Here is a 24,025-nt window from a genome sequence, read left to right as displayed (position 1 = left end):
AATAAAAGCAAACAAAAACTAACAACCTCCACCAGCATTCTGGCCCTCATAGTGGTGAAGAAAAGCTTGAAAACATGACCTGGGTGTAGCCTAAAGGTTCAAAACCCAGAATGAATGAATGAATGAATGAATAAATAATTATATATATATATTTATTTAACCCCGGAGCTTCCTCCAGCACCCTGAACTCCCCATTTCTGGCCCCACCCCAGAGCCCGCACACCCAGCCGGAGCCCTCACCCCCTCCTGCACCCCAACCCCCAATTTCATGAGCATTCATGGCCCGCCATACAATTTCCATGCCCAGATGTGGCCCTTGGGCCAAAAAGTTTGCCTACCCCTGGTATATGGCAATGCTGCAGTATAATCTGATGATTTAAGAAAACCTGTCTGTCTTTTGTTGACTCCATGCCTTGGGTAGTTTATTTTGGCAGAATGAAACTCCTATTAAATACATAAATCAAAGCCTGGGGGTAAACGAGAGAGAAATGTCTAACTTGGTGCCTTCATCCCTACAGAGTGTTGGACCTCACCTGAACTGAATCTCAGCTCTTGTAGCTCTGCAGGAGTGGAACTGCAGAGTCTAGCAGCTTTGAACTAGGAGTTGAGCTTTAGAGTTGCAGAGTTTAGGTGCTCTGCCACCAGGCATCAAGTCGTGAAACTCCTATTGATTTCAGGGGGAGTTGCCGTACCCCAGTCCTGAACAGGGGATGAATTTCCCCCCTGTGCAGCGGTCCAGCACAAGGCTTATGTGCTGCTTACATCCCACTTAATTCTAATTTTGAGGGTGTAACTGATGCCTTTTTATATGGGCAACTCTGCCCAGGGGTGAATTTCGCATGGGGAGAATTGGGAACTATAGCAGGGTGGCTTCACCCTGGGACTAAGCCAACTTGATTACAGAATGATCCCCACCTGGAGGGAATCAAACAATTCCCCATAATGAGGCTGCACTAGTGGGAATGGAGCCAGGCTTAAGAGGTGATAAAGTGCAGCTGGGGAAAGGGGTGGAGGAAGAGGCAGGCAAGAAGCTCAGGGAGTAAGGAAAGCTGTCCAGGCAGGGAGGCCTAGGGGAGACCCTGATTAAGCAGGGAAGAGACAGAGAAAAGCAGGGTAGAGCTTGAGTGGCTGGGTGGGAAGTGGCCTAGGGAAAGCTGCACCACAGTTCAAGGAGCAGATGCAGCTGTTCAGTCCAGGATCCTGAGGCCACTGCTCAGAGTTGAGGGTGGGACTGGATTCCCCTACCAGCCCCCAGGAATGGGGGGGGGGGGTATAAACCCACCGCAAAGGTTATTGAGTCCAAGAAGAGGGCTCCAGGCTGAGCTGAAGATGGCTGAGGAAGAGCCCCAGAGTGGGGGAAGGATTTTTCTTTATGTTAGACATTTTGGGGACTTTTAGTTTGAACGACTGGGACCCCAGCAGGGATGGACTCTAAGATGGTGACCCAGCCGGAGGGCTGAATTATTGACAGAGAAACCACCACCGCACTGAAGCAACTGTCGGCAGGGGGAGCTAGCCCAGCGCAAGAGCTGCGACCCAATGCCTGGTCACCATGGGGTGCCTAGCGGTGAGTGAACTCAGTTACAGGACCCTAGTATACAGCGTTTCAGTCGGTCAAATCCCAGAGGACAGAACTGATCTCTGTCGAGCCAGGCGAACTGAGGTTACATGTAAATAAATGGGGATTTGATCATTCCCGCTCTTCTCAACATGGACTAAGCAGAATAGATTTAGCCAATGATTCAAAATGCCTGTAAAGGTGGTAAAGGATAATTTGTCTGAGCAATAAACTGCTCCTGAGGTTGCTGTCCTGTTCATGCCGACGTAGCAAATTACACTAAGACAAGGCTCAACTTTGTTATTTGCCTTGGTCACTTAGCCAGGAGGTAGGGGAAGGAGGTGGGTGTTGCAAACCAAAGCAGCCCTGCAAGTTTATTAAAGCAGATTATTGTATTGGCCTGAGGTGACCAAAAATTTTTCCCCAAAAGTGAGGCAGCTGGATGGGGGTGGGGGGGAATGGAATCGGGTGGAGAAAGAGAAGAAATGTTTTTAAAATATATGTAAAATGCATTTGCAACAGCTGAGAAGTAAATTTTTGTTTCCAATCAGTCACCAAAATGAAGGTACATTTAATGTTTATCTCACTGCACGGGGATGGATTAGTGCCATGGGATAGGTCAAATGGATAATATTAGGGTTTATATCCTCAGAGGCTTCTCTGTGAGTTATATAGTCATTAGGCTACTATTTTTTTATAACCCAGCTTTAAGGGGCAGGTCACTTCACTAAACCCTGCTGAATTGGGCCAAGAAAACGCCAGTGTATTTCATATTTTTCGGGATGTGTGTATAAATGTGGCAACTAAAAGGACACTCACTTAGCCAATTGTGCCTCATAACGATAATTCAGTTCTCTCGGCCATGTGCACGGCCTGCAGCTATGCCCCTGTAGCACTGTAGAGTAGACGTTTCCTACAGCGAAGCAATGGAAAGGGTTTTCCCATCGCTAGGCAATCCACCTCTCTGAGTGGCAGTAGCTAGCCCTATCATCCCCCAAGGTTGGGTTGGCATAGCTACAGCATTCAGGGGTGTGAATTTTTCACACCTCTGCACTGTCGCTACCGCGACTGAACTTTTAAGTGTAGACTGGGCCTTAGCTAGCACGTCTTGCACCTCCTTAGAGACGCTAATGGGCCTCGTTCTCCTTTCACAATAGTTTTACACCGAGTTGTTTTCACTGGTGGACATTGGGAGTAACCGCACTGAAAGGGAGAGGAGAATGAAGGGCTAATGTACTTAAGTGCTCAGCAGCTCTGTGAGGTAGGTATAGTCCTTAGGCTTTAGGGTTTAAGCCAATCTCTCACTGTTCTTGATCAGGAGGATGAGACCTGAAGTGGGAGTCAGATTATTTCGTTTCTGCTAGTGCAGGGTTCTGTCTCCCTCTGAAGCAGCTGGTACTGGCATCTCTGAGACAGGATCTGGGGCTAGATGGACCTTGGTTCTGATCCAATCTGTCAGTTCCTATGGTCTTCATCTTACAGAATAGCAAACCTGAGGCAATGGGATTTGTCAAGGCTATAGAGCGAATCAGTCATTGGCTAATTTGTGTTCTTAATCCCCATTCCCTGGTCTCAACACTAGATAACACTCCCTCCTGTGTTAAACCAAAAGGCAGAGGCTTCACTGATCACTCTGGCCCTCTCGCCCCCATCCAAGAGGTAACAGGGTTTTTTATCCTGATTTACCAGATGAGGCCTCAATCCTGCAGGATAGCGAATGCTCTGGACTCATTGTCTCTAGTAGTAACTGAGAGAGCTCAAGAATGAAGATTTTTCTCACCTCACCTCTCACCTCACAGCGGGGAAGGTTTTTCTGCACGTTTGATTGTTCCATAATGTACTGAACCAAACCAACACGCTGTGTTTGTTACAAACAGTCATTTGTAAAAGCTGTTAGCATGAGCCATTAACATTTCCTTTTAATCATTCAGGTTACCTCTTCTTAAAAAGCAGAATTAATAGGTTTTGAAAAGGTGCTTTCCAACCACAAAGGTTTCTCCAGGGAAGAGTTCTGTTGGAGTATCATGAGCTAATCAGACCTTCATTTTCTCCCCTTTCTTGTAAATGATTAATTGCTTTCAATTGATTTATGAGTATTACGCTTAATATCTACAACACACAGCAGGAGCATAGGCTATTTCATAGCACATCAGGTCATTGACCCATCAGTTCCGACATCCTGCTTCCTGTCATACCAGATCAGACCGCTGGTCTGTCAGGTTTGATATCCTCCCTCCAGCACTGTCTCACATGTGATGCTTTGGAGGAAGATAGAAGCAGCCCAGAACTTACTTAGTCATTTATGTAAGGCTGTGTCATTACAGCCACTATTTATTTCTTCTTTGATTCCTGCAGGCAATCCACTAAAGCCCTGCAGCATCGGGTCCGATTACCATCATCCTAGCCAATGCACGTCTCCAAATCCTGTTAGCCTGCACTGCCTCTATTAATTAGCCATCAGAACATTTGTATCTTTCACTAAAACATGTTCTAATTAGTGATTAAAAGTTTAGTCTGTCTAGGTGTTTGGCTCCATTTAGTTTAAGTCTGTTCCAAAAAGGCAGCAGATTTTTACAATCGATCTGCTTTATGAGGACTGACTTCCATTTTTTAAAAGGGACCAAAGAAGCAGGTTCTGAGAAATGCTGGCAGATTCCACAGCTCTTTGTGTTTGAATTCCATCATTCTTTTGCTAATAATAACACTTTGCTCTTATACAGCATTAAAAATCAATGAATAAAAGGAAATATGGATTCATGGCTTGCTATTAAGCACATGCATAAGTCCCATTGACTTTGACAGGATCTAAGGATCAGCACAAGCTTAAGTGCTTTGCTGAGCTGGACATTGATGAGAGACGGTCCTGACTCCAAACACACTTAAAATGTTGTGAGTGTCTGAAATCCAAATCTGAATGTTGCAAATGGGCCCTCAACTGTACAGTATTGTGGGTTGTACCAAGCACCTGGAATTCTCTTCCACACCCCAAAATCTGAGTTATTTCAAATCCGGACCTGGATGTGAATTAGATGCTTTCAATCTGTCTGTACTCTAAATGTGCCCAATAAAGCTTTACTAATGTAAATAGTCCAGTTGAAGCTAGGGATGCAGAACGGGGCTTTTACTTGCATTTGGAATGTAACCAGTTTTCAGTGAGACACACTGCCATTTACGGGTAAATTCCATACATGCTGATAAGCATGACCGTACACGTGTCCATTTTGACAATGCAAGGGGTAGATATTTTATAGGAAGCTTTTCCACACCATATTCTCCAATATGCATATAAATTGTGGTGGGAATGGGATAGTTAATGAAGACGATCCATTAGAATTTCTTGTTAGAAGCTATCTGAAAGCTAAAGTGTGGCTTTAAAAAGCAAACAAAACCACAATACAATAGCATCTGGTTTATAAAGATAGTGTCCCAAAAGCTGCTCTCAGTTACACCCCTTCAGTGTCATTAAAATCATGCATTTAATTGAGGATGGAAATTGGAGTCGTGGATTTTACAAATGGCTGTACATTTTTCATTTAAAATATTTTTACTAACCCTTCTTGATGTGTTTCCTTGCCCCTCCCCCCTCAGTTTTGTTTTTCTTGACAACTCCTTTCAGGGCTCTCCTTGCCCCCACCCTGGAAGCCACATGAGCAATTTCCCCTGAAGAAGAGATCACTGCTTGCTGCTCTGACCCTCATCCATCCAGGAACAACCTGTTGCTTTACCCAGTGTCTCCCTTCCCTTTCTTTGAATATGGACCTCACTGCCACATGATATCACTGAGGCCAAGAGCCTAGCAGGATTGAAAAAGGCATTCGGCATTTAGAATTAATCAGAATAGCCTAGTTCTAATAGTGTATGCTTAAAAAAAAAAGCCAAGAGTTTTGGAAGGGCTACAAACTGATGATCCAGACTTTAAGCCAGCCTCTGGCTTCTGGAAATCAGAAGAGCCTTTCCATGGTGGTAGGTTTTCCCATAACTGCTACTGCTTGGCTTTTTGCAACTTCCTCTGAAGGATCTGGAACTGGCTGCTGTCAGTATATTGGACTAGAGGGACCACTGATCTCATCCAGTGTAGCAATGCCTCTGTTACCTCAAACAAACGCCACTACTCCACAAGAGAGGAGGGATAATAGTTAGGGAAGACTGCGAACTGAGGCACAGAGAGAGGCTAAGTTACATGCCCAAGGAAGCTTGTAGCAGAGCAGAGACTTGAAGCCAGATCTCCCAAGTAAATTGGGTTCCATAGGTGGTCGTTAGATGAGGGAGTAGTGGGAGGGCTTCTTTCAGACGAGTCCTTAAAAATTTGATTAAGATAATGTTGAAGTAAAAAGAAAACAGTACAGAGTTTAAGCATAGAAGTTCCTGGTTATCAGGGAATAAAGTACAGATTATCAAGGGGTGCGAAATTTGGTTTAGGAATGAGTGGCGTAAGGAATACATAATCTGCAATCTCCCCGATTGGGGGTAAAAGTTTAACGGGTCAAAGTACAGACACTGAGATATGGGGGTATGTTGTCCATATAATGGCTATGTTCAGGTGTGGGGTATAATGAGTGGATACAATGATGAGGATGGATCTACCCTCATTTGGTGGGATTTAATGTTCAGTGAGTTTATGGTTCCAGTTCATATGGTCCAATGGGAAGTGTCTCTTGGTCCCTTTCTCGAAGTTGATGCACAATGTCGTACCAGCTCACACCTCCTGGTGCTGTCAGTGGCCGGTGATGTGTTCGATGTAGATGTCCCTGGAGCATCGGATGGTGTCCGAGACCATGAGGCGCCGCATTCCATGAGGAGCCGTGCGTAGCGTCGACCGATCCCACAGGTCCGCAGCACACGCTTGTTGCAGGGGTCCCAAGCGCCCAGGGCTCTGATGATCAGGGTCGGCTCTCTGAGCGTTGAGGGATCAGGGTTTGGGAATGCAGGAAGGGGAAGAAAAGAGGCAGAAAAACGTCCTTAGACAAAATTTCACCTTCCGCTTTGCTTCTCCAGCTCCATTATTGTGTAACATGCTGTGCAACTGACTTCTGCCTTGAAGGGGGCTGCATTTCAGCAGTGTAGTCCTCTGCTCTCCACCTAACTGGCTGAGCAACAAAACAGCACTTTGATGATTTTTCCACCCCCCTTTTCCATTGAAGATTTATTGTGCATTATTAAATCTGATCTGGAAGAGTCACACTGCGTATATCTGAGCAGGTTGGGAGAGGAGACAAAAATTGTTGGACTTTGACGACAGGACTGAAACAAAACAGGAGTGGTCAGCTACTTGCGGTGGTGGAATGTGTTCAGCTTTCTGAGCAGTGTTGCGTAATCTGTGAGATGTACTGTGGGCTACTGGTTAGAGTAGCAAATAGAAGCTAGGACTTCTGGTTAGAGTAGCAAATAGAAGCTAGGACTTCTCCATTCTGTTTTGGCTCTGTGGAATGTTGCCTTGTGGTTAGAATCTGGGAATTCCTAGGGTCTATTCCTGGCTCTGGAGGAAAAGAGGCTTAGTAACTGGGAGTTGAGACTTTTGCAATCTGTTCCTGGCTTATGGGGGAGTGTAGACAAGTGGGTGGAATAGAGGATTGAGAATCAGCATTTCTGTGTTCTACTCACAGGCTTTTGATGGCTTTGTACAGATCACATAGGGTATATCTACACACTGCAGCTGGGAGGTGTAATTCCCAATTTGCGTCAACTTGCACAGGCTAACTCTGCTAGAGCTGCGTGCTAAAAATAGCAGTGTGGTTTTGGTGGCTCGGGCTGGCCAGTCTGAGGTATGTACTCAAATGGCTAACCCGAGCCTCCGAGGCTAGCCTGCTGCTTTTAGTGTGCTGTCTCAAACAGGGCTAGCGTGCATATATCTCCCTGAGCTGGATATCACACCTCCCAGCTGCAGTGTAGATGTTCCCTTAACCTTTCTGAGAGTCAGTTTACGTGACTGTAAAATGGGTGTTACATCTGCCTCGCAGGGGAGTTGTAAAGGTTAAATAACAAAGGAAAGTTTCTAGAGGTCTTTGGCCTTTGCCATAGAGGGTTTTATCTTCACTGTGGTTTGATCGTGAGTTATCTACCCTCCAGGTAAATCCTCGTGAGAGTTTGCCTGGCTTGCATGAGAGCGAACACACAGCACTCGAGCTGCAGAGGGGGATTGGGTTACTGCCCTGTTAGCAGCACAGAGCAGCCGTGTCCTCATTGCTTGACTAGCTCCAGCATCATCACTCCAGCCCCCGAGCTTCAAACCAGACTCCCCAGGTGAGGCAACTCGCTTGAGTTTAAAGCACCATCTAACTCAAACTAGAGATTTTTGCGCATGCCCAGGAGTCGGGTTGGGGCCAACACTCCAGCCAGTGAAGACGGACCTGTAGCTGCAACATTGTTTGTTTGTTCTCAATCTTACTGGAGTAAATCTACAAGTAGATACAAGCTCAGAGCACCCAGGCTTAATTGCATGCTGCTAATTGGAGAGTGGCACTTTAGTGCACCATTACTACACAAGGCTGTTGCTTTGTGTTATATTTCTTAGGAAAGCTGTAATTTCTCTATCATCACTTATGTTAATATATTCACTGCGGCATGACATACGATGGGATCCAATGAATAATGTAAAACCCCAAATAACACTGAATCCATATTAAATGTACTTTTCTCCCAGCCTTTTTTTAAAGAGGAAAATATTGATTTTGATTGGGTTCAGAGGTTTAAAGCTCACACGGGGTGTCTACATTTTTGAGCTTATAATCAATATTCTAAACCTAGTTGCTGGTAATGTTTGAGCACCATATTCTATTCCCCTTCATGTCTGCAAATTACAGGCTTTCAGGTAAGTCGCACTCCATTTTGCAGTGATTGCAAGAAATGGATTTCATTAGCTTACCAAGTTGCTCCAGGAGGCTTGCATTATTAAGATCTTCAGAAAGAACAGGAGCACAGGATGCTGCTGTCCTTTGCCCCCACCAATAAGTGTTTTGTCAGTAGTGCTAACAAGCCAGGGAAGAATTTGAGACATGGTGAGAAAGTCAAGCGGGGGGGGGGGGGGGGGGAGTGGTAAGATAAAATGTTAAAAAGAGAGGCTGCAAAATTCAGATCTGGATCCAGGTTTCAGGGGTGTTTGGATCCAGGGAGTTTGGTTTGGCCCACTGTATATAGGGGCTGTTTGCAAAAGGTGGATATGAATTTAGGTTGGGGTTTTAAACATGCTGCCTACCCCTTCCAGGTTTGGATTCAAAATGGATCTACAACCCTGGAAGTAAGCTTGGAACTGGGGATCTGAATGTGATATTCCCTGCTCCCCACCTCCCCTACACCATTTGCCCCTGGAATTCATGGAGATGGATGGCTTTTGATTTGTGGTTCTGGTTGGGCCTTGTTACGTGTGTGGTGTGTGTATGTGTGTGTGAGTACACAGACGATTACACATCATGCACACATACACGTCACATGTGCTGTGGTCAGACATCACTGGTAGTTACCATGCTGTGGTATCTGAGATACTGCAGTATTTCTCTGTACTTGGAATAGGAAATATCTTCAGGGTTTCAGGTACTTTGCTGTGTTAAATGTTTGATTGATTTTTAGCAGTGACCATTGTATTAGGTTTGATTCTAGGGCAGGGATCGGCAACCTTTGGCATGCAGCCTGTCAGGGTAAGCCCCTGGCAGGCCAGGCTGGTTTGTTTACCTGCTGCGTCCACAGGTTTGGCAGATCACAGCTCCCACTGGTCGTGGTTCGCCGTTCCAAGCCCACGCCATTTCCCGCAGCCCCCATTGGCTGGGCACAGCGAACTGCAGCCAGTGGGAGCTGCGATCAGCTGAACCTGCGGACGCTGCAGGTAAACAAACTGGCCTGGCCCACTAGGGGCTTACCCTGACGGGTCGTGTGCCAAAGGTTGCCGATCCCTGTTTTAGGGTCTGTGCTGGCTTCAGCTGGTGCCAAACCTAACAGTGGCAGTAACTCCCTGGGATACACATTGTCTCCATTCCCTGCTATGCCAGATGGCATCATCCAAAAATGAACAGTGCTGATCAGTAAGGGGTTAAGGCTGGGGTTCCTGAAGTTGCAAATAGGGGGTTCCTGTGGACTCATGATCTCACTTTAGGGCTTCCTTCTCCTGGCAGAACCATTAGGGATGTCACTGTGCAAGCACCTTTTACCCATGAGCAAGTGGTATAGAACAGGCTTTCCCAACCCATGGGTTGGGACCCAGAATCGGGTCGCCAGAATGTTTTAAAGGGTCGCGTGGCAGCTACTGTGGCTCCTGTCCCCCGGGGCTGTCTGGAGTTGCCTCCCTGCTCCAGACACTGCAGCCTCTGGGGTCCCAGAGCCACTCGGGTTTAGCCCAGCCGTCATGATGACAGGAGTCTAGATAGACCGAATCTGAGTGAGTGGCACTGCAATCCCAGGAGCCAGGTCACAACTCCACTCGCACGAATTTGGTCCAGTCGGGGGCGGGGGCCAAACCTGAGCAGCGCTGCAAGCCCAGCCAGCCCCACAGCACAGGAGCTGCTGGAACTGTCACTGTAGGGTGAGTGCTGGGCAGGACACAATGGGGAGCAGGACCTGATTGAAACCACCCCAGGCGATCCCCCCCCCCCCCAAGACTATTTATTAGGTCCCAACAGGCCATAAACATTTACAAATGTGTCTTGTGCCCAGAAAGCTTGAGAACCACTGGCTTAGGGAGATGCAATTCACATCTGCCTCCAAATCACATCCTGTGTGTGTGTGTGATCTCTTTGCAACTTTGAAAGGGTAATTGGTTAGGGTTGTTTTTTTTTAATGGGCAAGTAACTGCTTTTAATCTTTGTATTCAAACAAAAACATTTCTATCCTAACAAAAAGCGAGAGAAAATCCAGAATGTGTTAACAGATGTTCTCTCATTAGGGTGCTGCTGAGACATGGTGTAAAAAGCAAACAATAGATTGGGTTTGTTTTATAGAATTTTCAGTAGTATCACGTTCACTTTGCTGGTCCTGTGTAAGTGATCACATACTTCAACGTTACCTGTCCTCCTGGAGCTGCTTTTGTTATGTTAATTTTATTGAAGTAGAAATGCAGATTGCAATGTGAGATGGCATCAGAGGTAGCAGCCTTGTTCTCCTTAAAATTCACTCTGGAGCAGGTGGGTAGTATGATTGAGAAATGCTTCTGGCAGTGGAAGGGTGAAAGCAACGCTCCTACTAATGCATCCCAATATGCCATTAGCCTTCTTGGCAACAAGGGCACACTGTTGACTCCTATCCAGCTTCTCGTCCACTTTAATTCCCAGGTCCTTTTCTGCAGAACTGCTGCTTAGCCAGTCGGTCCCTAGCCTGTAGCAGGGCAGGGATTCTTCCCTCCTAAGTGCAGGACTCTGCACTTGTCCTTGTTGAACCTCATCAGATTTCTTTTGGCCCAATCCTCCAATATGTCTAGCTCACTCTGGATCCTATCCCTCCCTTTCAGCATATCTACCTCTTCCCTCCCAGCTTAATGTCATCTGTGAACTTGCTGAGGGTGCAATCCAGCCCATCATCCAGATCATTAATGAAGATGTTGAACAAAACCTGCCCCAGCACCGACCCCGGGGCACTTTGCTTGATACCGGCTGCCAACTAGACATCGAGCCATTGAGCCTGACGATCTAGCCAGCTTTCCATCCACATTATAGTTCATTCATTCAATCCATACTTTTTTAACTTGCTGGCAAGAAAACTGTGGGAGACCGTATCAAAAGCATTCCTAAAGTCAAGATATCACACCCACCACTTTCCCCATATCCAAGGAGCCAGTTATCTCATCATAGAAGGCAATCAGGTTGGTCAGGCATGACTTGCCCTTGGTGAATCCATGTTGAATGTTCCTGATCACCTTCCTCTCCTCCAAATGTTTCAAAATGGATTCCTTGAGGACCTGTTCCATGATTTTTCCAGGGACTGAGGTGCAGCTGAGTTTAAGGTGTCTCAAGTTGGGTGCTCAATAACTAAAGCAACCAGAACCACTTGAAAAACTTGGCCTAGATCAACAGCCCACTTGTGCCATGCTGGAGGTTGTCATGCAATGATAGTAACATGGTTTTGTAGGGAGACCACTGCACTCACATGCTCTAGTGGTGGGCATCCATATAAACGCCTGTAGTTGATGGATAGAAAATGGAGTTGTACTAGAGACCAAACTAAACCAAAACCCAAGTCCAGTCATCCTCATTGTTTGGGAAAGTTCAGATCCAGATGCAAATTTTGCAGCTAGATTTTTTTCTAATCATTACTCCTTTCCAAATGGAACCCACTGGGTGAAGAGGGACTTAGTTGTCTGCAAAATGTTCTCTGTGGGGAAAAAACCCAAAGTAGGCAGAAATCAGCTGTTTGGGGGATTTTGTTACAAATGTGTAACTCATACCGCGTTAGCCAAAAAGTTCTCTAGTTTTTTGTGGGAACCTGGATTGGTTTATAATTTTGTGTAAAACCAGGTGAGCATAGTAGATTCTTCCTTTTGCTTTTTGGGGTTCATCCAAAACTGAAACTCAGGCAGAGCAAACCCAGATGTAACAAACTTGAAAATAATGTTCCAGTGGACTCTGGTAAACTATAACTCTAGAGCTTCACATGATTCTGGTTTTGCTATTGCTACAGCCATTTCTGTTTCATTCCACTGTTTTGCTTTGGATTCTGTCACTGGCCACTAAGGGCTTGTTTACATAGCGGGGTTAATCCATAGGTTTTTTTTTACTTAATCGGCTTTGAAAATACTTGCGTACACACAATGCTATTCATTGTAGTGCACTGACTCCACATTTATCGCAAACTCTGGAGTCTTGTTGCAAAGTGAACTTACTTTGCTGCAGATCTGATCTATTCATGTGCACGCAATGCTTCTGTGAATTACATTGGCGGTCTTCCAGCAGCTATCCAACACGGCTTTGCAGCGTCCATTACTGACCTCTCTGTTTACCTGTGTGCCCTCCCCTGCTCTGGAGTCAAGTTGTCTAGATGTCCCTTTTCCCATTTATAAGCTGTTGCACAGACAGATTTTGTCCATTCGCTCCTGGATTCAGATTTATCACAAGACCTCCAATAATACTTCAGAAGCCCCCCAACATGCCTGGAGCAGCTATTTGGGGTCATGCTGAGACCCTGGATCTCATTGCCACCTAGGGAGAAGTATCGGTGCAGGAAGCCCTTGTGGCCAGCCACCAGAATAAAGATTTTTGTTGACTTTGCTAGGCAGATGTCCGTGAAGGACCAACATTCAACAAGGGTGAAGCAGAAAAGTATCCACCAGGGGACATGTAACCTGTCCAGTTTTTTTGGAGGAGCTGGACAGGATTTTACGTAACTAGACAACCACCCATCCCAGGCAGCTTGTGGAGCCTGCTGGCTGCCTTTTCCTCTCCAAGACACTCAGTTACTATTTTATGTACCACTCCAATCTATGTATGGTACTTCCATGGTCCCCGTTACTACAGTATCTAAGTGCCTCAGACTTTAATGCACTTATCCTCACACCCTTCCTGTGAGGTAGGGCAGTGCTATTATGCCCCTTGTACAGATGGGAAACTGAAGCATAGAGAGGCAAAGTGACTTGTGCAAGGTCACACAGGAAACTTGTGATGGCGCGTGGAACTGAATCTGTCTCCCCCAAGACCCAGAAGCTTTCCTCATAGAATATTTGAACCCCCACTGAACCAGTCATTGTAGCATATAATAAATGCACTTCTCAATCTATCTATATATTTCACTAAATGTACAATCCTCTGCCATTGCTTTACATGCAATAATTCAGTAATTCCCCAGCTTCTTGAAATTTCAGTTTTTCATGTTTTTGATTTATTCACAACCTCATTATGTTGTATATTGTATACCCACCAGTTCTGAATAGAGAATATATCACTGGAAATCCTGTTGAAAATTCTGTGTGTATGTGTATATGTATATATATATATGCATACGCTGGCTGTAATGTGTATATACATGGTTTGAATGAAAAGGAGATTGTCTGTCTAGTTTACTACATGTCTGTAGTTTACAATATGTCTTTGTGGGTCTGATTGTGCTGCTTGTTAAGGGTTAAGTCTCTTAGTTACCTTTTGGGTTGCAGGACCCCAGTTAATGACTTTAAACAGTCTGGTGCTCAAATGGACAATACAGGGAATCCACTGTTTGAAGACTACCTCTGATCCCCTCTGGAGAAACGCATAAACCATTTTGGATCAGGTTCAGGGTCCCAGGTCAGACAAAAGACCTTTTCAATGGATAAACGTTTGCTTGTGAACTGAGAAATGAACTCTAACTGAGAGAAGGGGTCTGCAGAGATGCAGGCTGAACCTTAGACTCAGAAGAGCTGACAAGGGCAGGTGGAATCTGCCTAAACTGGCAAGAAAAGGACAAGGTTTAGGTGAGATAATGAGTTTAGACTTTTATTTTAACCCCTTTCTCTCTGCTTGTGATGTTGTTACGGATAAATAATTCATACTCCCTTTGAACAAGCTGTTCTGTCACTGAGTTTACCAGCTGGGTCACAGCTCCCAGACAGGATTCTAGAGCAGGAGCCAAACCTGCTGGAGGTAATACAGTTGGGTAATATGGTAAATGGGAGGTGCTGTAACCTGATAATCCAGTCTAAAGTGGGGTGAATTGCAGGATTCCAATCTGAGAGAAGTGTGAAGTGTAGGTCTGTCACTTGGAAGGTGCCTGGACAGAGACTGTGAGGGAGGTCACAGGTACAGTTCATCCGATGAAGTGAGCTGTAGCTCACAAAAGCTGATGCTCAAATAAATTTGTTAGTCTCTAAGATGCCACAAGTCCTCCTTTTCTTCTTGTAACAAAAATGTAACAAATCGATGCACAGCTGACTATACCAACCTATTTTGCATAGACAAAACAGGTGCACGCCCACTTTTGTAGACAGTCATTACTTGAGGAAAAATGGAGGCAAGCCTTCGGCTGCTTGAATAATTGGCCTACGGTGTCTGTCCATTGCTGCTATTGTGGTTCATCTGTATTGGATATCCTGTGAATGAGCCCAATGCTGCAAACCATTACTAGCCCAAGTAGCCTCATTAACTTCAATAGGGCTGATCCGAACGAAGACTCCTTGTGCAAGAAAGAGAGTTTACAGGATCGATACCACAGACTTCTACTTTACTTAGAATAAAAATATGGTTATTCTGGTGCCATTTTCCATGCAGTGGGGTAGTTGAAGTATCCTATTAGATTTCCATTAACCTTAGAAGAAAAGAGAAGAGAATCTGCCAGAGGCTTGCCTGAGATTAGCAAAGAGGAACATGCTGTTGTTTGCTTAACCATCAAGAGAAATTGCTGTTATTTCAGCAGGTATGAGGAGGGATGGGTGGGGGAAGGGACATTAAGCAACCCTGTTTGAGCAGCACTGAAAACATATACCGCACTTGCGCACATTAGATTCAACATCTGGGCAGAAGCTAATAATGCTGTTACCGTGAACTCTGATACTATGGTGTAGCCCACAAATAAAATGAACAAATCCTCCTAAATGATGCCATTTTCCTTCCTGCTCTGATGCTTGCCATGGGGCTGGATTAATTTTGTATGATTTGGTTTCCAAGTGCTTTCCATTTTTTATTTATTTAGATTTTCTTGAGGGAAGGAAAAAGCCCTTAAACAACATAGACGCATTTCCCTGACAAGAGCGGGCGCAACTTGCATTTAAAATTTGGTTTGTGGTTTTTCCCCACTCCCTTAACAGCAGTAGATCATTGTAGCTCGTGATCTTATGGCTGGATCCTCATCTGGTGTAAATCGCTATCGCTGCATGGAAGTCAAGCAAACCCCAGCGATTTACATCAGATTGAGATCTGATTCTTAGTGTAAGGGGACTGTTGCCCCCTTACTAACATTCAGTGGGGGTGTTTTGGTTGGCTAACTCCCAGTATTAAAAAGGGGGAAGGGTCGATGGGGAATCAGGATCCTGAGACTGACAGCCCCCAGGAACAATGGGGAGAGGCCAATGCTCCAGGTCAGCCTGAATGATGGGGTGGGCAGGCTAATCAGGGAGTCAGGAGGCCAGGGAGGTCCCATCCTCTGTGTGAGCTGGATTTGCCTGGGTCAGACAGAGTGGGGCCGAGCTAAGGAGAAAGCAGGGGCCCAAGCTAAGCTGGGGAGCAGAGCTGGGCCAGATCCAGAGGGACCGGAAAAGCAGGCCAGAGAGAGCAGACCTCTCCTGGGAGCAGAGCTGCAGCCCCAAAGCCAGAGGCACAGCCCAGAGAGAGCAGACCTGTCCCGGGAGCAGAGCTGCAGCTACCAGAGCCAGAGGGGCCAAAGAAGCAGCCCAGGGAGCTGGAGGCAGAGCAGCAGCAGTGCAGAGACCGAGTGGTGCAGCTGGGGCTGGAGCCATCCGGAGCTGGGTGCGGTGAGCAGCCGGGGAGAGCGAGGGGGACCCTGGGCAGCAGGCCCAGCACAGGGAGATGCCTCAGCCAAGGGGCTCTGCAGGCCAGGCTTGGATCATATCGCCGACAGGGCGGGGGCGACACTGGGCAGAAGGGTCCTACCACTTAGAGTCTGAGAGCGTGTGGCCACCACCAGAGCAAGTGTCCAACCCACAGCATCCCTGCAGCACAGCCAGGGCCTGAGAAGGCGGCCTGGGACTTACAAGGAACAGACTGTGAACTGCCCTGACATTCCAGGGACACTGTTTGTGATGTTCCCTGCCACAGAGCGGGGTGATGTGTTTCCTTTAACCTTTCCCATTTTTCCTTATTCTTTTTTAAAATTAATTGTTGATTAAATAACTTGCATTTGCTTTAACTTGTATGTAATGGTCAGTGGGTCAGAGAAGTGCCCAGAGCAGAGAGAGTACCCCAGAGTGGGGACACCCTCGCCCCTGTCCTAGGTGACCACAGCAGGGTTGGGGGTCGAGCCCCCCAGGAATCCTGGGCCCAGCCTTGTTGGGGTTACGAGGACTCTGCCAAGACAGGAGAGTGGAAGGGGAGTCCTCAAGGGCAGGAAGGCCACTGGGTAAAGGAAGTGGGAGTGAGGACTCGGATCGTTTCGCTAGCCCACTTCACTGGGGTAGTACAGAAGCCACGAAAGTTCCCCACAATAGCGGGACTATTCCCCCGCTTACATTAGGCTGCAGTTGAGCAAAGCACTTAAACAAATGGAAGCCAATGGGACCATTCATGTTCTTAACGTTAAGCTTAAATACTTTGCTGGATCAGGGCCTTAGCGTACAAATCATTGGGCTGGATCCTGCAGATCCTTACACATGTGAGTAATCGTATTGGTTTCAATGGAACTATTAGTGTCAGAGTTGCGGGATCTGGTGTTTTTATTATCTTCTGTAAATCCCACATTGAACCTGTGTTAGTGATTTTTATCAACTCTGAGATCTGCAAGAGAAATGAAGCCCGTTTCCCTGGGAATGCATCGTTTTGCTTTTTCTTTCCTTGATTTCTTAGTTACCATCTTTAGATTCTAATTGGGATGGATGATTTATATATTTTATTTATTTTATTTTGCTAAATTTGCTGTCTCTATTTGATCTTTATCATTAATTTTGTAGGCCATTTTCTTAGTCTAGTTATAGTGTTTTAGCATTGGAATGGGAATAGCTAAAGGAAACCAGAACCCATTAGGCATAACATTCTGTGATGACTACCCTAATTCTTATGACAAGAAAGTGTGATGAGTCCAGGAAATGGTACCAAATTAGTCTGTTGTTTGACAGCCTGTAGACTGTAACTGAGAGCTGGGGAAACAGTAGAGCAACATTTGTCCTTGTTGCCCGTGCAGTAATGAGGAATGGAAATTAACCAGTCTCATGACTCTTCTGTCATCTCATAGTGCTCTGTGAATGCCGTTTATGAAGTCCTTTCAGCATAATTGTGGGCTGTTGATGATGATGGTATATTTGCAGTACATTAAATTCTGTGTCTCAATGCGCAGGGCTTTTAGTCACTGTGAAACATTTTTATGGGATCATTCATTTCCTCTTATTCTCATTATTCTTGTTATTTCTGTTATGGTAGTAGACCATCACTGAGATCAGGGCCTGATTGTGCGAGGTGCTGTATAAATTCATAGAGCTGGTCTAAATATCTGTTGTTTGCAGTGCTGTTGCAGCCTGTTGGTCCCAGGATATGAGAGGTGGGTAATATGTTTTACTGGACCAATTTCTGTTGCTGAAAGAGGCACGCTTTTGAACTCCACAGGGGTCGTCTTCACGCTGAGCTCTCTGGAGCTTGAAAGTTTGTCTCTTGGTCCAGTAAATGTCAGTCTAAATATAGAAAAGTCCTATGGAACTTAACAGAAAATCACACTTTCTATGATTGGGTTTTTTTAAGCATTCTATAGAATTCAGTGGACTTTATCCCTGCTTATAAAACGTTGCAGGAATATTAATAAACCCATTGAAAAAATCCCATGGCCTATGAGTGGGGATTTTCAGAAGAGCTCAGGCCTGGCTTAACTTGTTTCCTGTAATATCAATGGTAGTTTTACTCCACTGATGCCAATAAGGGCAGAGTTAGGCCAAAGCTCATTGGTTTTGATAATCCCATTTTATGCATTTTTAGACTGACTGCTATAAGATCCTACCAAATTTGTAGGGAAGCCTGTTGGTGTCCGTCCTATGTCATTCTTCAGAACTTCCCCCATAAGGCCTCTGTTAATATTTTTATAGATATTTTCATCTTCAAAATGCTTCGCAAACAATTCATTTGTCCCCACGATGGCCCTTTGAGGTAGTTAGCAAAGTACCTTTTCTAAGATGGGGAAGCTGAGATGGAGAAGGTAAAGGAGCCACCAAGGGACAGTGTGTCTGAGCCAAGATTAGAAGTCAGACAAGTTCCTGTTTCCCTGTCCTGTGCTCAGACTATACCTCGCTCTTTCAGGAAGTGATCAACCAATAATGAGTAGGCGCGTTAAACTGGAGCGCCTTCTAAATCAGGACAGCACTTCCAGTGTGGCCACAGTAAACCTGAGGTAAATTCAAATTGATCTAATTACAGTCCTGGCCTACAGAACACCCTGTCAAGGATCTCAAATCATTTTTACAAACATCAATTAAAGCCACACCCTGCACACCCTGTCTAGGTAGGAATGTATTATTATTCACCTTTTAAAACAAACACACACATATGAGTAAATTGAAGGGCACACACGAAGATGGTGGCAGAATCCAGGAGCCCTAACGCCTAGTCCTCTGCTCTAACCAGTGTATCATGCTGTGCCTGGAATAACCCTTTGAAACTAGGTAAGGATCAAACCAAATGTAAAAAGGAGCCAAAACCAAATGCATTAGCAAAGCCAGCACCAGGGATGCTAAAATATAGAGCACAAGGCACAGAGAGGTGAATTCAGGGTCACACTTTGAGAAAAATGAGTCAAAAGACACTTCACAAAGATCATAAAGGTATTTTCTCCACCATGCACCGCAAGCTAGGTCAATTACAGGCAATAGGTTGCCCTTTTAGCCGGGACTGCGCTGTAAGCAGTGACAGGACAAAACCATCTAATGCTCTCCAACTCCCAAATGTGGGGATTCAAATATATGACCTGCATTGTCCTATAGTTTTGCAAAACCAAAATTAAGCACGGTTACTAACAAATGTATATGAACATGCGACCTAACCAATGGTCCCAGAAGAGTGAAGGCCCAGATCTTAGCCATTCCCCGCTAAATCCTTTTAGAATTTTTCTTCCTTCAGAATATATTATACAGACCTGAGCACCCACTTTATAAATATAGTTGTTCCAGTCTCTTGAGCTGCTGTGATGAAGTGGCGGACAAAGTGGTAACATGCACAGAACAACATTAGGAAGATTCAGTAATTTAAAAACTTATCAGAGATTTCCGTATTAATTCGCAGCAAGGGGGCAGTGTGACTTGGGGGCAAGGCCTGTTCATTAGACAGGGACATGGGCTCCCACAGCAGGGATTGGAGAAGATCTGGCAGGCTGACAAGGGGCGTCCTGTGAGGATCGCTGAGTACTGCACATTCTCCTTTCCTCGTTCTCTTTGTGGGGTGTGTTTAAATGGGTGTCCCTATTTTCAACCCCACGCTGACCTCACAGGAGCTGCGCAAAGCCCCTTAGCCAGTGCATTTCACCAGGCCCAACTCGCTAATTTTGGATTACAAGCCTAAAACCTGGGCTTTGTTCATGACCTGGAATGATTTTGGAGTGAGCCTGGGGCAGGTGAGACTTGGAGCAACCAGGAAAAAAAGCCCTGGAAGTTGTAGCCAAAGTCCATGTGGAGGGCCTACTCCTTCCTCCCGCGGGTTATGAGCTGGACCCCTGTTAACAGCCTTGGTAGTTACTTGTGTTTTGAAGGAAGGGAACTGGGCCCAAAGTTTTTTATAGCTTCACTTAAACTAGAGACAGATTCTCTGGGCCGTCGGGACAAGCGTCTCCAAGGCACAGGGAGTTTTTCAAGAAATGTGCTGGTGTTATGCCACTGTTAATTCTGGATGTTCCCTCTTTCCTCCCACACCCCTTCCATCTCCTCCTTCCCTCCCTGCACCCTGGGATTCCTTCGGCCTGCAGGTATTACTTGCCCGCATGCCTTCTTGTATTGCCTTCTGTTTCCTTCTCCCATGCAGGTTCCACCCACTGATATTCTCCAAAACCTTCTCTGTATGCAACTGGAACTATCTCCTGGAAGCTGCCTCTCCCCAGCCCCTCCCCGTGTTGCTCTGTTTCCTCCCAGGTCTCCACGCCCTCCCTCATCTCTTGCTGTGTCTCACTTTTCATTCCCTTTCCCCTTGAACGTTCTGTGCATCTTCAAAGAGCTAATTATGGAAAACGCCTTTTTCAAGAATCAAAGCCCGATTAAAAGCTGTTTAGAGAGGCAAGAAGCAACCCCCTTTCTCCATCAATTGTCACAATGACATTGTTTCCAACTGCTGTTGGAGACCCAGCTCTTGTGCTAATTGTGTTGGTAGCAACCAGCGTTTAGGGGTTTCGTGCAGGCTGGCAGAGCCCCATTAAACTTTTTATCTTTAACCCTCTTATTCCAAAACACCAGCTTTGCAGCAGTGCCTCCAACCCAAATTCCACCTTCAGTGACTGCATCTGCTTTCACCATGAAGACACTAGTTGTTATGGGCATGGCGCGCTGCTTAAGTGACAGCTCCGGCTGGTGCATCTGGGCATCCCAGAGCTCCATGCTATGTTCCCTAGTTAACTGCATATTAACAGTCACACTCGCAGCAGTCGTGCTTCCTCTTAGCCCGCTGATAAATATCCAAAAGGGCTGCTCTTAACTGATTGCCCACAGCAGGGGCTGGTAACCCACAGATGAAATGTTGGACCCTGTTGCGGGGGGAAGAGGGAGGCTTTCGTTTTAAGAGTTCAATTTAAACACAGTAGCGAGTGTAAGTATTTTAAAGCGGATTCAAAGGCGTATGTTAAACAAATCAACCCATGCTTAGCACTCGGGCACTGCACAAAGCTTCCTCGTCCTTACTCCTTTCCATCCAACCTAACAGCTGGCCCATCTCCATACAATTCCTCAAACTGGAAGGGCAGCAAATGACTTCTCTTGAGCCAGCCAAAGGGGAAAGCTCCTTGGGCAACAGGCGCCTTCTTCCCTTGCTCTTCCCTTTAAATGCTCCATCTGAGTGTGATCTTTTGAGGCACTGATCACATCCTGAATGCCATTTTCAACCCTGCCACCCACAATGAAATCACTGTAGTTGTGGGTTCTCAATACCGTTCGGCACATCTCGGGAGCAGTCCCAGAGGGAACATATATATGTGTGTACTTACAATAGCACCAAGGAGTCAAGCACTGTAGCAATAACCAAAGCTTAGAGAGGCCTCAAACCCGTCCTTGTAGAGGATGGTGCCACATGGGACATAAGGGAACTGGACATTTCCATGTCTGCCTGCACATCAGACTTGTCTCATGTTGGCCACCAGAAGCAGTTCCTGGCCCTGCTATCCCGCTACAGGAACCGAGGAATCGGGAGTGTGTTAGAGAGTACTCTGCTCTAATTGACTCCAAGACCTTCCTCCCTTCTCCTGTGGGGAAGATCATCATCATCATCATCATGTTCCTATTACGCCTCTGGTGGTTAGGGCAGTGACGAAGCTCCTCCGCTCCTGTCTGTTTCTGGCAAGTCTTTCAATGGTTCCTCAGCTTTGCCCCAGGTTTTTCAGGTCTGCTTCCACAGCTCTTCGCCAAGTTGTTTTTGGGAAGATACCACATCTAAATTTGGTCGAGGGCATCAGTTCACGTGCCTGAGGGTCAGGATTTGTATAACGCAGATGGAGCCAAACTCTAGTCGAGTTAGACCTGGCTGAGAAAGTAGAGTTGACTTCAGAGCAGTGTTCTCCTGTGGAAACTGAACTGCTGGTAAATTACACTCCTCTGCAGCTGTTTAGAAACTTCCAAATCAGCCTTGCTAAATCCAGGTTAGCGCTGTCTCTGGTGCATGAATTTCACTTCATTTGATTGTTTTCTTTGAAGATGAAAACTGTCCTGAATATATCTAGAATGATTTTGGCCTTTGAATGCTTAGGCAAGTTGTTGTTGCTGATCTTTACTGGTTGCTTTTAGCCCAAGACCCATTATTCCTTAATCAGGGTCAGTATAGTGTTTAGAAACGGATATGGGGAACAGGAGGTTAGATTGAGAATGTGTAAAAATCTGCTAGAATTCATAAGAAGTGAAGACCGTGAAACAGAGGGAGCAGAAGTTGATTTTGGCGGACTAACCGAATCAAGGAATAGTAGTGGCATACAGAGCCCCAAGCACTGGTTCATATCCCAACTATGCAGCCAGTGGCCATCAAGCTTGCATGGCTGCTGCCTGGGCTGGACCTCTTGTGCAAATAAAGGATTTCAGCATCCAAGGCTGCTTTCAGAGAATTCCTGTCATAATCAGTATCTTTCACTGCACTTCACAAGGATGCCATGACATGAGCTAGGACCTTCTGTGACCAGGATCTGCAACTCTGGACTCCTTTCTCATTCAGTATTTGCCAGGGCACAACTGTGAGATCTGCAAGGATGCCACTCCAGGCTTCTTTGTTTTATTTTGAGTGTGTGGTATTTATTGCTGGGCTCTCTCTCTCTCATTCTCTCAGGCACGGGTAGCTGGGGTTATAAAGCCTTTCAACTCAAATACCTTCCAGAATTTTCCAGCTCAGTGCTAAAGCCAGGGTTGTGAATTCAATCCTTGAAAGGCCATTTATGGATCTGGGGCAGAAATTGGGGATTGGTCCTGCTTTGAGCAGGGGATTGGACCAGATGACCTCCTGCGGTCCCTTCCAACCCTGATATTCTGTGATGATTCTAAGTATGCCCCCTGTGCATTGGGGAATGGGTTGAGTGAGGCCTAGCTAGCATAGGGGTGGCTCAGGAGTGAGACTGTGAATGGGAGGTGGGGAAGGGTATGAGAGGTCTGAGATTCAGTTTTGCATCCCAATTTCTGAATGTTTCTCTGAAACAAGCTTCCTGATCTCCCATGTTTAGCCCAGGTGGCACTGAGCTATGAGGAGCAGTGGCAAAATGTCATTGAGGCTCATAGTGCTGCTAACCTCTGCCAGTGACCTCTGCAGACAGCGTAGCTGGGTCAAATGCGAAGTACAGCAAACACACACTTGCAAACCATAGGGACACAAACAGAGCTAACCTTGAGCTGGAGGATCTTAAACAGCAGTTGGCCATCTAATCCTGCCCAGCAAATATTCTGTGCAATTACATTACAGATCTACAGCAGAGAGGCCTTTCCCTAGCAAGGTCATTTCCCTTTGGGCACTTACCAAACATTAGAGGGCAGTGATGAGATTTTTCACTCTCATTTCTGTGCTGCAGCTAAACGTTTTTTTTTCTTTTTAATTCCGTACACTCTGAAAGGTGCCATGAGCCAGGCGATTCCAAACCTCTGGGGAATAAAGTGGGTGTAGACGAATTTCGGGCATGTCTACGCTACAGACTTAGGTCAACCTATATTAAGTTGACTTACAGCCACAGCAGTAATTACTGTGGTGGCTGATGTGCACCCTACCCGCCTTCTGTCAGTGGTGTGCATTCTCACCAGGAACGCCTCCACCAAATGAACTGGGACAGTTTGGGGACGCTGAGAGCCAGGGCTCCCAGCTCTGTGCCCAGCTGCCCCCTGGGCTCTCAGCTCCCTAATCCCAGCTGGGAACAGGGAGCAGCTGCCTGGGCTTCTCACCTCCCCGCTGGGAGCCGGGGGCAGCCGGGCTCTAGCTGCTGGGTTTTCTTGTCAATTTCACGGCTCCAGCATGGAGCCCTGAAATTGACAAGACAGCCAATGTAAGTAACAGTGTCTACACAGACACTGCATCACCCTAACTACACTGACATAAGCCCTGCGCCTCTCCTGGAGGTAGTTATTTTGTTGGTGCAGTACGGCACTTACATTGGTGGGACAAGGCTGTAGTGCGTACACCGACATAATTAGATTGACGTGTAAACTGCCTTTACATCAACCTAATTGTAGTGTAGACCAGGCCTTTGTGGATCTATTCTTGCACTGATGGGCAAGGGTGTTTT

General features: G+C 46.1%; 1 protein-coding gene across 4 annotated transcripts in view; it reads left to right on the top strand.

The window, feature by feature from the left end:
- KAZN (kazrin, periplakin interacting protein) overlaps positions 1-24,025 on the top strand; it is a 738,190-nt gene that overhangs the window by 510,377 nt on the left and 203,788 nt on the right. Inside the window, exon 1 of one of the 4 annotated variants that reach the window (XM_075121133.1) lies at positions 7,776-7,798. The exons of the other annotated variants lie outside the window; for them this stretch is intronic. The gene's annotated coding sequence lies outside the window, so the exon portion shown is untranslated. Of the gene's footprint in view, positions 1-7,775; positions 7,799-24,025 lie in introns of those variants that run through there. 4 annotated transcript variants of the gene reach the window in all.

The sequence above is a fragment of the Caretta caretta genome, chromosome 18, assembly GCF_965140235.1.
Source record: "Caretta caretta isolate rCarCar2 chromosome 18, rCarCar1.hap1, whole genome shotgun sequence".
NCBI classification, from domain to species: Eukaryota; Metazoa; Chordata; order Testudines; family Cheloniidae; genus Caretta; species Caretta caretta.
This window is presented reverse-complemented; position numbering and strand designations above follow the sequence as displayed.